At 44.9% G+C, this 12,828-nt stretch overlaps 1 pseudogene; it reads left to right on the plus strand.

Moving 5' to 3' along the window:
* The first annotated feature begins 10,998 nt into the window (after positions 1 to 10,998).
* LOC115641090 lies at positions 10,999 to 11,937 on the plus strand (annotated as a pseudogene).
* The last annotated feature ends 891 nt before the right edge of the window (positions 11,938 to 12,828 follow it).

A 12,828-nucleotide genomic window follows, 5' to 3' on the forward strand; every position in this document is an offset into this window, starting at 1 on the left:
TCCATGGGTTTAATTGGAAGTATGCAACTTTTAATATTAAGGTGCGATTCATTCCCACTAGGGACAGAACTTTGGAGGAATTCACTGTTGCTAAGATTTTCTGTATCTGAGCTTTCACTTCTATTGGGATGAATCACCCAACTGTCTTTCTTTCTTTCTTTCTTTCTTTCTTTCTTTCTTTCTTTCTTTCTTTCTTTCTTAGCAATTACATTTTTTTCTTACTGCATTCAACACTATAATAAAAGGCTCATTAGGCTGCAGGTGCGAAGCTGCATGACATTTAAAAATGTTTAATTCACTTTGATTGTAGGTATGTCAGGGAGATTGATGTCAGCTGGTGTAAATTGGCATAGTGCTATGGAGCTGTGCCAGTTTACATGAGGTGAATGTCTATACTGTGGGCCTAGTTTGATGCTTTTTCCTCTATTTAACAGTACAATCCCGTTTTAATGCTCATGGAATATTCCAAGATCATGGTTTATAGACAGACATCTGAAAGATGGGTACTCAGCCATTATATATTATAGTGACACAGCAGTGCTAGTATAGCTAAAGTTGTGTTGTGACTACCATTAAAAAGTCAGTTTTCTAAGGCCTCTAATATTGACATGCTTAGTCAGATTCCTTTGAAAATGGGTGTGCTTTTGGAGGGTGCAGGGTAGGGTTAGTAAATTGAATTATCGGTCATTTGAGCAAGGGGTTATGGAGAGAGAAGCCATGAAAAAATAGATTTTTTTCCAAAAAGTCATTTGAGCTAGGGGTTGCAGAGATAAAAAGCGTTTTTCTAGGTGAGTTTTTTTGTGCAATGCTAGAGCTCAAACTATTGATGTGATGAGGGTCAAAAAGGTCTCAGTTTGTCAACTTTATTCACTCAGATTCAGTTTGGGTCCCCTGAAGATAAAGAAAATGTTCACTTTTTAGAGTGCGCACGCACCAATATGGAAAAGCAGCCAGAGGGTTTTCATTCCAGCCATTTTATATGCTTTAAACCTTAAACATTTTAAATGCTTTAAAATCCGAATAGTCACTCAGATAGCTTTGAAGTTTGGTGTGACTCACGGGGTCGCAGGGTAGTGTTAGAGATCCAAATCTGGAGTCATTTGACCAAGGTGTTTCCCAGGAGCGGCGCCAGGGTTTTTGGCGCCCTAAGCAGGGGTCCTTCTACGCTCCCGGTCAGTGGCAAATCTGCGGCGGGGGGGGGGTTCCTTCTGCGCTCCCAGTCTTTGGGGCACTTCAGCGGCGGGTCCCGGAGCGAGTGAAGGACCTGCTACAGAATTGCTACCGAAGACCCGGAGCGTGGAAGGACCCCCCGCCACCGAATTGCCACCAAGAGTGGCAAAATGCCACCCTCCCAAATCCTGGTGCCCTAGGCGACCGCATAGATCGCCTATATGGAAGCGACGTCCCTGGTGTTTCCTGAGTTATAGCCAGTGGTGCAAGCAGAAATCATTTCTTGCCAGTACTGCACTCATGGGAGGGACACAAGGGGGGGCATGTGACCTCCCCATGTGACTCCTCCCCGCCCTCAGCCCAGAACCCTGACACTTTTCCCATCCTCTTTGAAACCCCCCTTTGTATATACAAACATCAACATGCTTAACTACTCACATTCCCCCCACATATGTAGTATTCAGTCTGTTTATATGGAATATGGGAGTGGGGTGAGAAGCCATTTCAGGGACTTTTTAAAAGACAAATTTTAAGTAGAACTCTATCCTAAACTGCTTTATAGTATTGTACTCAAACATTGCATTTCAATGGGGGATTCAACTTCCTTTATAGGAACAGAACAGACTCCTGAAACTCTTAGCAGTCCACAAAAGCGATCCACAGTCATGCAAATAGTCCGACTATCTTCAATGGGATTGATAAAATGATTAAGGCATTATAGGATTAGATTCCAGGTTTGTAAATTGTTCTGGATGAAAATGATAATGCCTGAGCTGTCAGATCAGAAGGAGCTTCATTCGAATAAAGGTGGGCAGATGTGTGATAAGTCTTAGCTCCGTTGCTAAAATGAGGAATATATTTTCAGCAAAGTTCTTGGCAGATTCCTGAGGCAGCTGGCTTAAGGCCATCAGTGTCCAGCATTATAACCTTCACTTATAGTTCTTTCACCCACAAAGCTGGAAAACGAGGCATTTGTTTTCTTTGTTTTCCTGCTCCCGTTCCAGTTAACAAAATGTATGTTAGACTAGTTTTGCTGCTAAGAAGAATTCTAGGTATACTGGGGACAACACCTGATTCCCATCAGGTGGCAGAACTGGTCTGACAACAGAATCCAGACATCCTCTGGTCAGTGTAAACAGAGACATTCCTCTGATGATCTGGACTTGATGTAATGCAGTATGGATGTCATGGATAATTCCGACCCATGGGAAGAAACAGAATAAAAAACACTGTTTAAACATCTTCCATCTCCCTCACCCTCCCCACTCCTGACCAATGTAACAGCACAAAACATATGATAACAAACTTAAACAAAGCCATTGTTTGTTAGCATATGTATTGTGCTGCTAAAGCCATTTAAATAATGCATGTCCTGCCTAGCCACATTCTGCTCCTTTAAGGAGCGGAGTGTAGTCCCTCCCAGCCCCCCAGAGGCGGGGGCTAGCCCCAAGTCTTTCCGGTACCTCATACCCGCTAAAATTCTCTTGCCGGTACTGCGTACTGGTGAGTACCGCCCTACTTGCACTCCTGGTTATAGCACCACCCAAAACAGTTTCCTGCCTTATAAGTATTAAACAGAGAGGTACTATTGAGTGGATGTTTCACACACCTCGTTGTAACCGATGCCTTTGAATTCACCCTTAGGTTAACATGATTAAGGAATGTTAATCACAGGCTCCCCCTAAGACCAAAGGAGTGCTAGACCTCATGGCAGGATGATAGCTGACTCTTCAGTCCTTGCCCTTAAGCAGTTCCATGCAGCATCCAGGCACCAAAGCACACAATGTGGAGAAAAGGAAGGGCTCCCCCCCGGAGGGGCCATGGATTCTCTGCTGGAAGGAAGGGGCCCTCACTGCTATTCTACTATGTCCCCAGCTCATTCTCATTTCTTCTTAACCCACCCCAATCTTAGCAGCTCCATCAAGCCAAGGGAGCGGGGCCACGGGCCATTCCTGCTCCTGGCCCTGAGGAGTGTGATGGTGATGTACATGGATATGGGTGTTCTCCTTTCTTTCTCTGAGTGGGTTGAGGTCCTGGCTCTTCACCGAAGGCCTGGTTTGCAGAGGTGCTGAGGGTGTGCAAACTGCACTGACTGGAACTAGAGTTTTGGTGGCTGTGGCATCTCTGCAATTCAGACCCTTAGTCCATCCTGCTCATGGAATTGAAGTCACCTCTAGACCTGGCACCTGCTCTGACTCATTCACCTTGCTGCTTTCCAGACACCAAATGGCAATGGAATGGGATGGGAATGACTTTCCAGGGCTTAGAGGTCACAGGCCCTGGGTTCCACCCCCAATCACCTGAGCCTAATCCAGCCTCTTCACCTTGTCAGTTGGGCAGCTTCCCCCAGGATGGATAAGGCTAGGACCAGCCCAGCCGGGCTGAGGTACAGCAGAGGGCTGTAGATGGCCAGCAGCACCAGCTGCAGGAAGGATCTTCTCTGCTCCTCAGAGACTATCTCTCCAAAGACCTAAAAAGCAACAGGACACAAACCTTTGGCAGATTGCACAGAGCCAAGCTCCAAATCCTGGGGCTGGGATGGTGTCACCCAATAGTGGCCCCAGGGAACGACTCAGGTACCACTCCCCAGCCCACTGATGTTGCCCCCAGCCTTTTGTAGGGTGCAGTAATGAAGCCCAGGGCAGGAGCTCACCATGTCTCTGACCCAACGCCCAAGGCATGGCTGTTCTGCTTCCTGACTCACGATGCTGCTGGGAAACCCTCACACCCACTCTGTGCTCCCAAAGGGAGCCAGGAATCCATCTGGAATCTGATGAGACAATAGCTGAGTGAGTGCTTCCCAGCTCACTGATCTAGCGTCTCCGCTCTCAGACACTCAAGGATCAGTCAGGGAAATAAAAGTCAGATCTCTTGAGACACAATCCTGCATTGACTCACCCACCCAGGGGATTCCCTTTGTGCCATGTAGCGACGGATCCCTGTAACACACACAAGCCATGGCCATTATCAGAGGGGTAGCCATGTTAGTCTGGATCATGGCCACTAGTGAGGCTTCAATCCAGGCCCCTCATATTCTGTTAAGCACCGATCACAGGGCACCAGGCTGCCTTGGAGATCAAGAACCTCTAACTCCTGTGAGACTCCGGAGATGGCCCTGAGAAGAGCCATTGGCTCCTCCTAGTGCAAGAGGGCCCTTGGGGAATTGACCCTTCTCTCCCATGGGCACAGATTATTGGAGAGGGGAAGGGAATTGTCCTGAACCCTCCCTTCACCCCAGAGAACTGCAGACATGGGCAGGGATTCTGAACCCCTGAATTATGAACAGAACATCAGGAAGGAGACAGGTCAGCCGTGACTGACCACCTATCACTGCCACTTCTGATCTAGTGAGACAATTACGGTACATAACCCAAAGGATATGGACAGAATCCTGAGAGCTGCAAAAGCCCTTCTATAGCTCTAAAATCAGGGAGTCCCATACTTCCCCAGGTCACTGAGTCTCAGCCCCCTGGGGAGGGGAAGGAGCTCGTTTTTACAGAACATTCACCTATCGATGGACAATGACCGGCCTCCTTCTTCCACAGCACATCGGCTTTTGTCTGACCTCCTGCACATCGCAGGCCACAGAATCTCACCCATCCACTCCTGTAATAGATCCCTAACCTCTGGCTGAGTAACTGAAGTCCTCAAATCACGATTTAAAGACTTCAAGTTACAGAGAATCCACCATTTACACTAGTTTAAACTTGCAAGTGACTCGTGTCCTGTGCTGCTGAGGAAGAAGAAACCTCCTCAGGGTCTCTACCAATCTAATCTAGGGGAGAATTCCTTCTCCATCTCAAATACGGTAATCAGTTATACACTGAGTGTGGGCAAGACCCACCAGCCTGACACCTGAGAAAAAATTCTCTGTAGTAACTCAGAGCCCTCCCCATCTAGTGTCCCATCACCAGTCATTGGAGATATTTGCTGCTAGTAGTCACAGGTCGGCTATATGCCATTATAGGTAGTCTCATCATAACATCCTTTACATACACTTTTCAAGCTCAGTCTTGAAGCTAGTTAAGTGTTTTGCTGTTCCAGAACTTCACTCCTCCTCTGATGGTTAGAAATGTTCACATAATTTTGAGCCTAAACTTGTTGATGGCCAGTTTATATCCATTTGTTTTTGTGTCCGCATTGGCGCTTAACTTACAGAACTCCTCTCCCTCCCTGGTATTTATCCCTCTGATGCATTTTTAGAGGGCAATCATATCTCCCCTCAGCCTTCGTTTGGTTAGATTAAACAAGCTTAGTTCGAGTCTCCCCTCATAAAGTAGGTTGCTCATTCCTCGGATCATCCAAGTAGTCCTTCTCTGCATCTGCTCCAGTTTGAATTCATCTTTCTTAAACATGGGAGACCAGAATTGCACACAGTATTCCAGATCAGGTCTCACCATTATCAGTGAGATGTGAGTCCAGCCAAAGATATCCCTCCCTCAGCTCCAGGGCTGGTGCAACACATTGGCCGACTTAGGCGGTTGTCTAGGACACTAACATTTGGGGGCGGAGACCATGGCAGCCAGATCTTTGGCTGTCCTGGTCGTTGGTGGTATTTTGGGGGTGGGACCTTCCGCTGCTTCTGTCAGGGGCACCATTTCGGGGGCTGGACCTTGTGCCACCTAGGGCACCAAAAAAGCTGGCAGCGCTCCTGCTCAGCAATAAGGGTATTTCATTGCAGCGAATGGGGAAAATTTAATGTCTGAAGAGACAATTCTTAAAAGCCAAATGCAGGTGAGACAATGAAAATCAGCTTGGCCCAGTTCTCCTCTTAATCCTGTTCAGAAAATGGGGCTGAGCTAGGGTAACTGGCAAGAGAATGTCACTCAATGTTTGTTTTCACATTAATTTTATATTTGGTGGCTGGTCTGGGAGATGAACTTTTTCCATCTGTGCCCCTGATTCTGAGCCCTGCAGGGCTCCAGGGTACTTACCCAAAATGCCCTTGGGAGAACATAATTTAATAAATTCCCTTGGCAAAGCTTCAGTTGCTCAAAGTCTTGATATTCGGTGGGCCCCCAGTGTAAGCAGCTAGAGCAGGTCTCAAACTATTTGCATACCCAGTAGTGTGTCTGCAGCTCTGGCAGGATGGGGAGAGCCTGTTTTAATCTAGATGCAGTATGAACTTTACCTACAGCTCCTAATGAGCTCTGAAAGCCCTTTGTTATAAGTCGTTGTCCCCTCCATGTTCTCAGATAGTATCAGCTCCCACTGACGGTCTCAGGAAAAGAGTCGCAGGGTTCATTGGGATGTCCATGCATTTCAGCACAAGAGATTTTTACCACACCATAAGGATCAGAGGACATCTTGACTCAGGAGACACCATCTCACCCCTACAGGTATGTTTACTAATGTGTAACTGACCAGGGACTGGGTTCTGAGCTCAGTGGCATCAGTGTGAGCTCTGATTGTGTTCTCCCAGATCTCTTTCTGTTCTAAACAATCCTGGAACATGGTCAGGGCCTGGTAGTTTGTCCCTTGCCCACAAGGGGCTACGTATTCTCATGTATTTCTGGGGGTTAGGGGAAAGGACGGATGGTCAGAACATATTTTAATTTATTTATTTAGCTAGGTTTTTTCATGGAAATTTTTGACAAGACTGAAGAGAGACAAGGCAGGTGAGGTGATATCTTTTATTGGACCAACTTCTGCAGGTGAAAGAGACGAGCTTTCAAGTTACACAGAGCTCTTCTTCATGTCTCAGAGTAAACTTGGAAGCTTTTCACTTCTACCAACAGAAGTTGATCCAATAAAATATATTACCTCACCCACCTTGTCTCTCTAATATCCTGGGACCACCACGGCTACAAGAACACTGCCAATTAAAAGGATGGGAACGTTTTTATTTCTGTCAAATTTTTTGGTGGAAAATTTCGATGTTTGCAGGAAAAGAAAACCACAGAAAATGTCTGGCCAAACCTGAAAAAAAATGGTTTGGGGGCCAAAACATTTGGTGTTGGGAGTTTTCAGTTTTCTGATAACAAATGTTTGAAGAAAAGCCAATACTTTTAGTGAAAATATTAATTTAGCAGAAAACCCAGTTTTCCACTGGAAATGAGTTTCAATGGAAAATTGTTGACCAGCCTCAGTGAAAATTCCAGGAGCTGACAGAGGTGGTGCCAGGTTCAGCTGGGCAGCACTGTGTCTCTTGCTGCTTGTGCAATGACTAAAGCAGGGAAGCAACTATGAAGAAGTAGCTGCCGTGTCTCTCTCTCCCTCCCACCCCCTGCCCTGCTGCTGCAGATATAATGGGAGAACACTATGAGAGGAACGCTTAATGATAGAAACATGCCATTTCTTCCAGGCAGAGACTCCAGAACAGTAACACATAGTTCTTACTTAGCACTTTTCATCAGTAGAATTCAAAGCACTTCAGAACCTTTATTTATCCTCTCAGCACCACTATGCAGTAGGGATGTACTATTTGTCCCCATTTTAGAGATGGGAAACTGAAGCCCAGAAAGGCTAAGTGATTATAAGTTTGGTCAACAGAGGTAATATACTTAGACATCTGTAAGGCATTTGATTTGGTACCACACAACATTTTACTTAAAAAAACCCTAAATTGATATAAAATTAACACGGCACATGTTAAATAGATTAAAAACTGGCTAACTGATAGATTGCAAAATGTAATGATATACGAGGAATCATCATAGAGTGTGTATGTTTCTAGTGGAATCCCACAGGGATTGGTTCTTTGCCCTACACTACTGAATATTTTTATCAGTGACCTGGAAGAAAATATAAAATCATCAGTGATAAAAAGCTTGCAGATGACACAAAAATGGGGATAGTGATAAATAATGAAGAGGATCAGTCAACTGATTCAGAGAGCTCTGAATCATTTGGTAAGCTGGGCTTAAGCAAAAAATATGTGTTTTAATACAAATGTAAATGTATACATCCAGGAACAAAGAACATAGGCCATACTTCCAGTAGTTATGGCAGAGAGCTCTTTCCCAGGTGTCAGGCTGGTGGACCTTGCCCACATGTGAAGGGTCTAACTGACTGCCATATTCGGGGTCGGGAAGGAATTTCCCCCTGGTTCAGATTGGCAGAGACCGTGGTTTTTTTTGCCTTCCTCTGCAGCATGGGGCCCAGGTTACTTGCAAGTTTAAACTAGTGTAAAAGGTGGATTCTCTATAACTTGAAGTCTTTAAATCATGATTTCAGGACTCCAGTAACTCAGCCAGAGGTTAGGGGTCTATTACAGGAGTGGGTGTGTGAGATTCTATGGCCTGCGTTGTGCAGGAGGTCAGGCTAGATGATCATGATGGTCCCTTCTGACCTTAAAATTTATGAGACTCTGAAAAAGATTTGAGGGCCATGGTGGATAATGAGCAGTGTGATGCTGTGATCAATCCTTTGATGTATAAACAGAGGAATCATGAGTAGGAGTGAGAGGTTATTTTTCCTCTGACCTGGTCACTGGTGCAACCGCTGCTGGAATACTGTGTCCAGTTCTGGTGCCCATAGTTCAGGAAAGATGTTGATAAACTGAAGAGGGTTCAGAGAAGAGCCACGAGAAGGATTAATGATTGGAAAATATGCCTCATAGTGATGGACTCAAGGAGCTCAATCTATTTAGTTTAACAAACAGAAGGTTAAGCAGGGACTTGATCACAGTCTGTTAGTACTTACACGGGGAACAGATACTTAACAATGGCCTCTTCAATCTAGCAGACAAAGGTATAACATGATCCAATGGCTGGACATTGAAGCTAGACAAAACCTGACTGGAAATAGGGTGTAAATTTTTAATAGTGAGGGTAATTAACCACTGGAACAATTCACCAAGGGCCATGGTGAATTCTACATCACTTGACAATTTTAAAATCAAAACTGGATTTTTTTTTCCCCAAAAGGTCTGATGCAGGAATTATTTTCATGCAGTTCTCTAGCCTGTGTTATGCAGGAGGTTAGATTAGATGATCACAATTGTCTCTTCTGGCCTTGGAATATATGACTTGCCCAAGGTCACACATGCAGTCTTTGCAGAGGAGGGAAATTGAACTCAGGTCTTCCAAGCCCCCAGGAAGCACCTTAACCACCAGCCATTCTTCCTGGCCATGTGGGCTATTACATTACATGTGTGTGGTATTATTGTGTGACAAACACCAGCCCCACATGTGCTCAAACAGGCATAAGAATTGCTCAGATTCCTGAATGGTGTTTTTAATAATGAATAGCTGTTTAACCTGACCAGAATCAAAAGATGCCAAAGTGAGCATTGGGTGGATATTTCAGAGCTGAATCTGGCCAATGAGTTGATTCACCTCTAAATTAGAGTGTGGAGAACTGTTTCCTTCTCAGCTTGTACCTTCCCCTGAACAATCTGCTTCGGACCATGGCTGGAGACCAGACAGACCATGTCTCTGATCCATGATGGCAAGTCTCATGTTCCTCTTAAACCGCAAACTGCAAAGACACAAGTGAAACTATTTGGCCAAAATTCAGCCCTAGCACAAGTAAGGTAAAAAGAACAGGAGTACTTGTGGCACCTTAGAGACTAACAAATTTATTTGAGCATAAGCTTTCGTGGGCTACAGCCCACTTCTTCGGATGCATAGAATGGAACATATATTGAAGAGATACATATACAAATACAGAGAGCATGAAAAGGTGGGAGTTGTCTTACCAACTGTGAGAGGCCAATTAAGTAAGAGAAAAAAACTTTTTTGAAGTGGTAATCAAGATAGCCCAGTACAGATGGTTTGATAAGAAGTGTGAGAATACATACAAAGGAAGATAGATTCAATGTGTGTAATGGCTCAGCCATTCCCAGTCGCTATTCAAGCCTAAGTTGATTGTATCTAGTTTGCATTTCAATTCCAGCTCAGCAGTTTCTCGTTGGAGTCTGTTTTTAAAGCTTTTCTGTTGCAAAATTGCCACCTGCAGGTCTGTCATTGAATGACCTGAAAGGTTAAAGTGTTCTCCTACTGTTTTTTTATTGTTATGATTCCTGATGTCAGATTTGTATCCATTAATTCTTTTATGTAGAGACTGTTCAGTTTGGCCAATGTACATGGCAGAGGGGCATTGCTGGCACATGATGGCATATATCACACTGGTAGACATGCAGGTGAACGAGCCCTGGATGGTGTGGCTGATGTGATTAGGTCCTATGATGATGTCACTAGAATAGATATGTGGACAGAGTTGGCATCGGGCTTTGTTGCAAGGACAGGTTCCTGGGTTAGCATTTTTGTTCAGTGATATGTGGTTGCTGGTGAGTATTTGCTTCAGTTTGGGGGGTTGTCTGTATGTGAGGACAGGTCTGTCTCCCATGTCCCTCTGCCATGTACATTGGTCAAACCAGACAATCCTAATGACTGCCGGAAAACTATTCCCATATCTCTAAAGGTAAGGGTATGTCTTCACTACCTGCCGGATTGGCTGGCAGTGATCGATCCAGCGGGGATCGATTTATTGTGTCTAGTCTAAACGCGATAAATGGACCCCTGAACGCTCTCCCGTCAACTCCTGTACTCCAGTGCTGAGAGGGTCAAGCAGAGTCGACGGGGGAGCAGTAGCAAACTCACTGCGGTGAAGACACCATGGTAAGTCAATCTAAGTATGTCGACTTCAGCTATGTTATTCACGTAGCTGAAGCTGCGTAACATAGATCGATCCTCCCTCCTAGTGTAGACCAGGGCTAAGCAAATGATATTTAGGGAGATTTACAAAAAAATACACAGTCACTTTCACCTTTCAAAGTCCAATATTATTATTTTTTCTTGCAGAGCAATAACTTTAATCATATTTATTTCTCTCTTCTTCCTTTCATAACCCCTGTCCCTCTGTAGAGTGTCTCCCAGGCAGGAAATGTCCAACCAAACCACGAGATCTGAGTTCCTTCTCCTGGGATTCTCTGACGTTCGGGAGCTGCAGATTTTACACTTCACAGTGTTTTTAGTCATTTACCTGGCAGCCCTGATGGGGAATCTTCTCATTGTCACAGTTATAACTCTCGATCGCCACCTTCATACTCCCATGTACTTCTTCCTGGGCAACTTATCCATCCTAGACCTCTGCTTCATCTCAGTCACTGTCCCTAAATCAATGGCCAACTCCCTAACCAACACCAGATGGATCTCTTTCTCTGGATGTGTCACCCAAGTCTTTTTAGTTGTGTGCTTTGCTGCTGCAGAGATGGCCTTCCTTACAGTGATGGCATATGACCGGTATGTAGCCATCTGCCTTCCTCTGCGTTACAGAGAAATCATGAACAGAAGTGCATGTGTCCAGATGGCAGCTGGTTGCTGGGTCAGCAGCACAATCTATTCATTTGTTCTTACTATTGATACCTTCAGGCTGCACTTCTGTGAGTCCAGTGTGATCGGTTAGTTCTTCTGTGACATCCCACAGCTGCTAAAAGTCTCCTGTACTAATATACGTGACCATGAAATTTTACTTCTTGTCTGTTGCTCAGTCTTTGGCTCCATGTTCATTATTTCCATATTTTTGTCTTATATTCACATTTTCTCCAATGTGCTGAGAATCCCCTCTGCACACGGTAGGTACAAAGCCCTCTCCACCTGCCTGCCCCACCTGATTGTGTTTTCTTTATTTATGAGCACCACCATGTTCACCTACATGAGGCCAGAATCAATGTCCTCACTGTATCTGGACCTGCTGGCTGCCGTGTTCTATTCTGTGATGCCACCGCTATTGAATCCTATGATTTACAGCCTCAGGAACAATGCGATAAAACATGCTTTGGGGGAAAAGATAGGAATGATATTTGGCATGAAGAAAAATTAATCCCTCTCCCTTTGCTCCTAGAGATTGTCCAGATAACACATATGATGGAAGAAAGCCATTCTCATGTTTCACCATGACTGATTGACCATTTCAGACCCTCATGGATTACAAAGCTGTAAGGGACTATTATGATCATCTAATGTGTAACACAGGACAGAGAATTTCCACCAGCGATTCCTGCATCTAGCCAATATTTTATGGTTGAGATGGAACATATATAATTTAGAAAGAGATCTTTGTTAATCTGTATCCCTACATGTGATTTAGGAGCTGTGTGTGTTAGTCTAAGAGAAGGGTTCAGACAGTTCCAACACCTTCCCCCACAAGCCAGATACAGTCACAAAACCAGTGATTGCAAGCCATTAAAGCTGAATGGGTCCAACCACCCAGAGAATGGCACACACAAGATGGGGCATAGATGCCCCAGCTGGATACTCCAGCCTTCTGAGGCAGAAGGAAGCTTCCACACCATGGAGCAATACCGTACGTGGGTCCAGATACAGAGGAAGGATGGGGGCTTTCAAAACCCTCAGATTTCCCTGGAAGAGGAAGACCTAATCACAGGGAGAATATGAGACCAGACTGGGCCTCAGAAGCTTCCTGGCTTCCTAAGAGTATGTGAGTTGGTTCATGTCTTCTCCTGTCACTCAAGAGGAACCCATCACACCCAGCTTGCAGAGAAGCATACGTTTAGATGGGACTAAATATAATGTCATAGTTCCATAGAGTTTAAGGCTAGAAGGGACCATTAGATCATCTGGTCTCACCTCCTGTTTGACACTCGGTTACCCCTGTACTGAGCATGATAACATTGGTAAGACTAAAGCATTTCAGACGTGAGCAGACTGACCTGTTGTGAGCCAGTGATGAAGTAGGAATTTTTGCAATGTT

Source organism: Gopherus evgoodei, unplaced genomic scaffold, assembly GCF_007399415.2.
Source record: "Gopherus evgoodei ecotype Sinaloan lineage unplaced genomic scaffold, rGopEvg1_v1.p scaffold_33_arrow_ctg1, whole genome shotgun sequence".
Classification (NCBI taxonomy): Eukaryota; Metazoa; Chordata; order Testudines; family Testudinidae; genus Gopherus; species Gopherus evgoodei.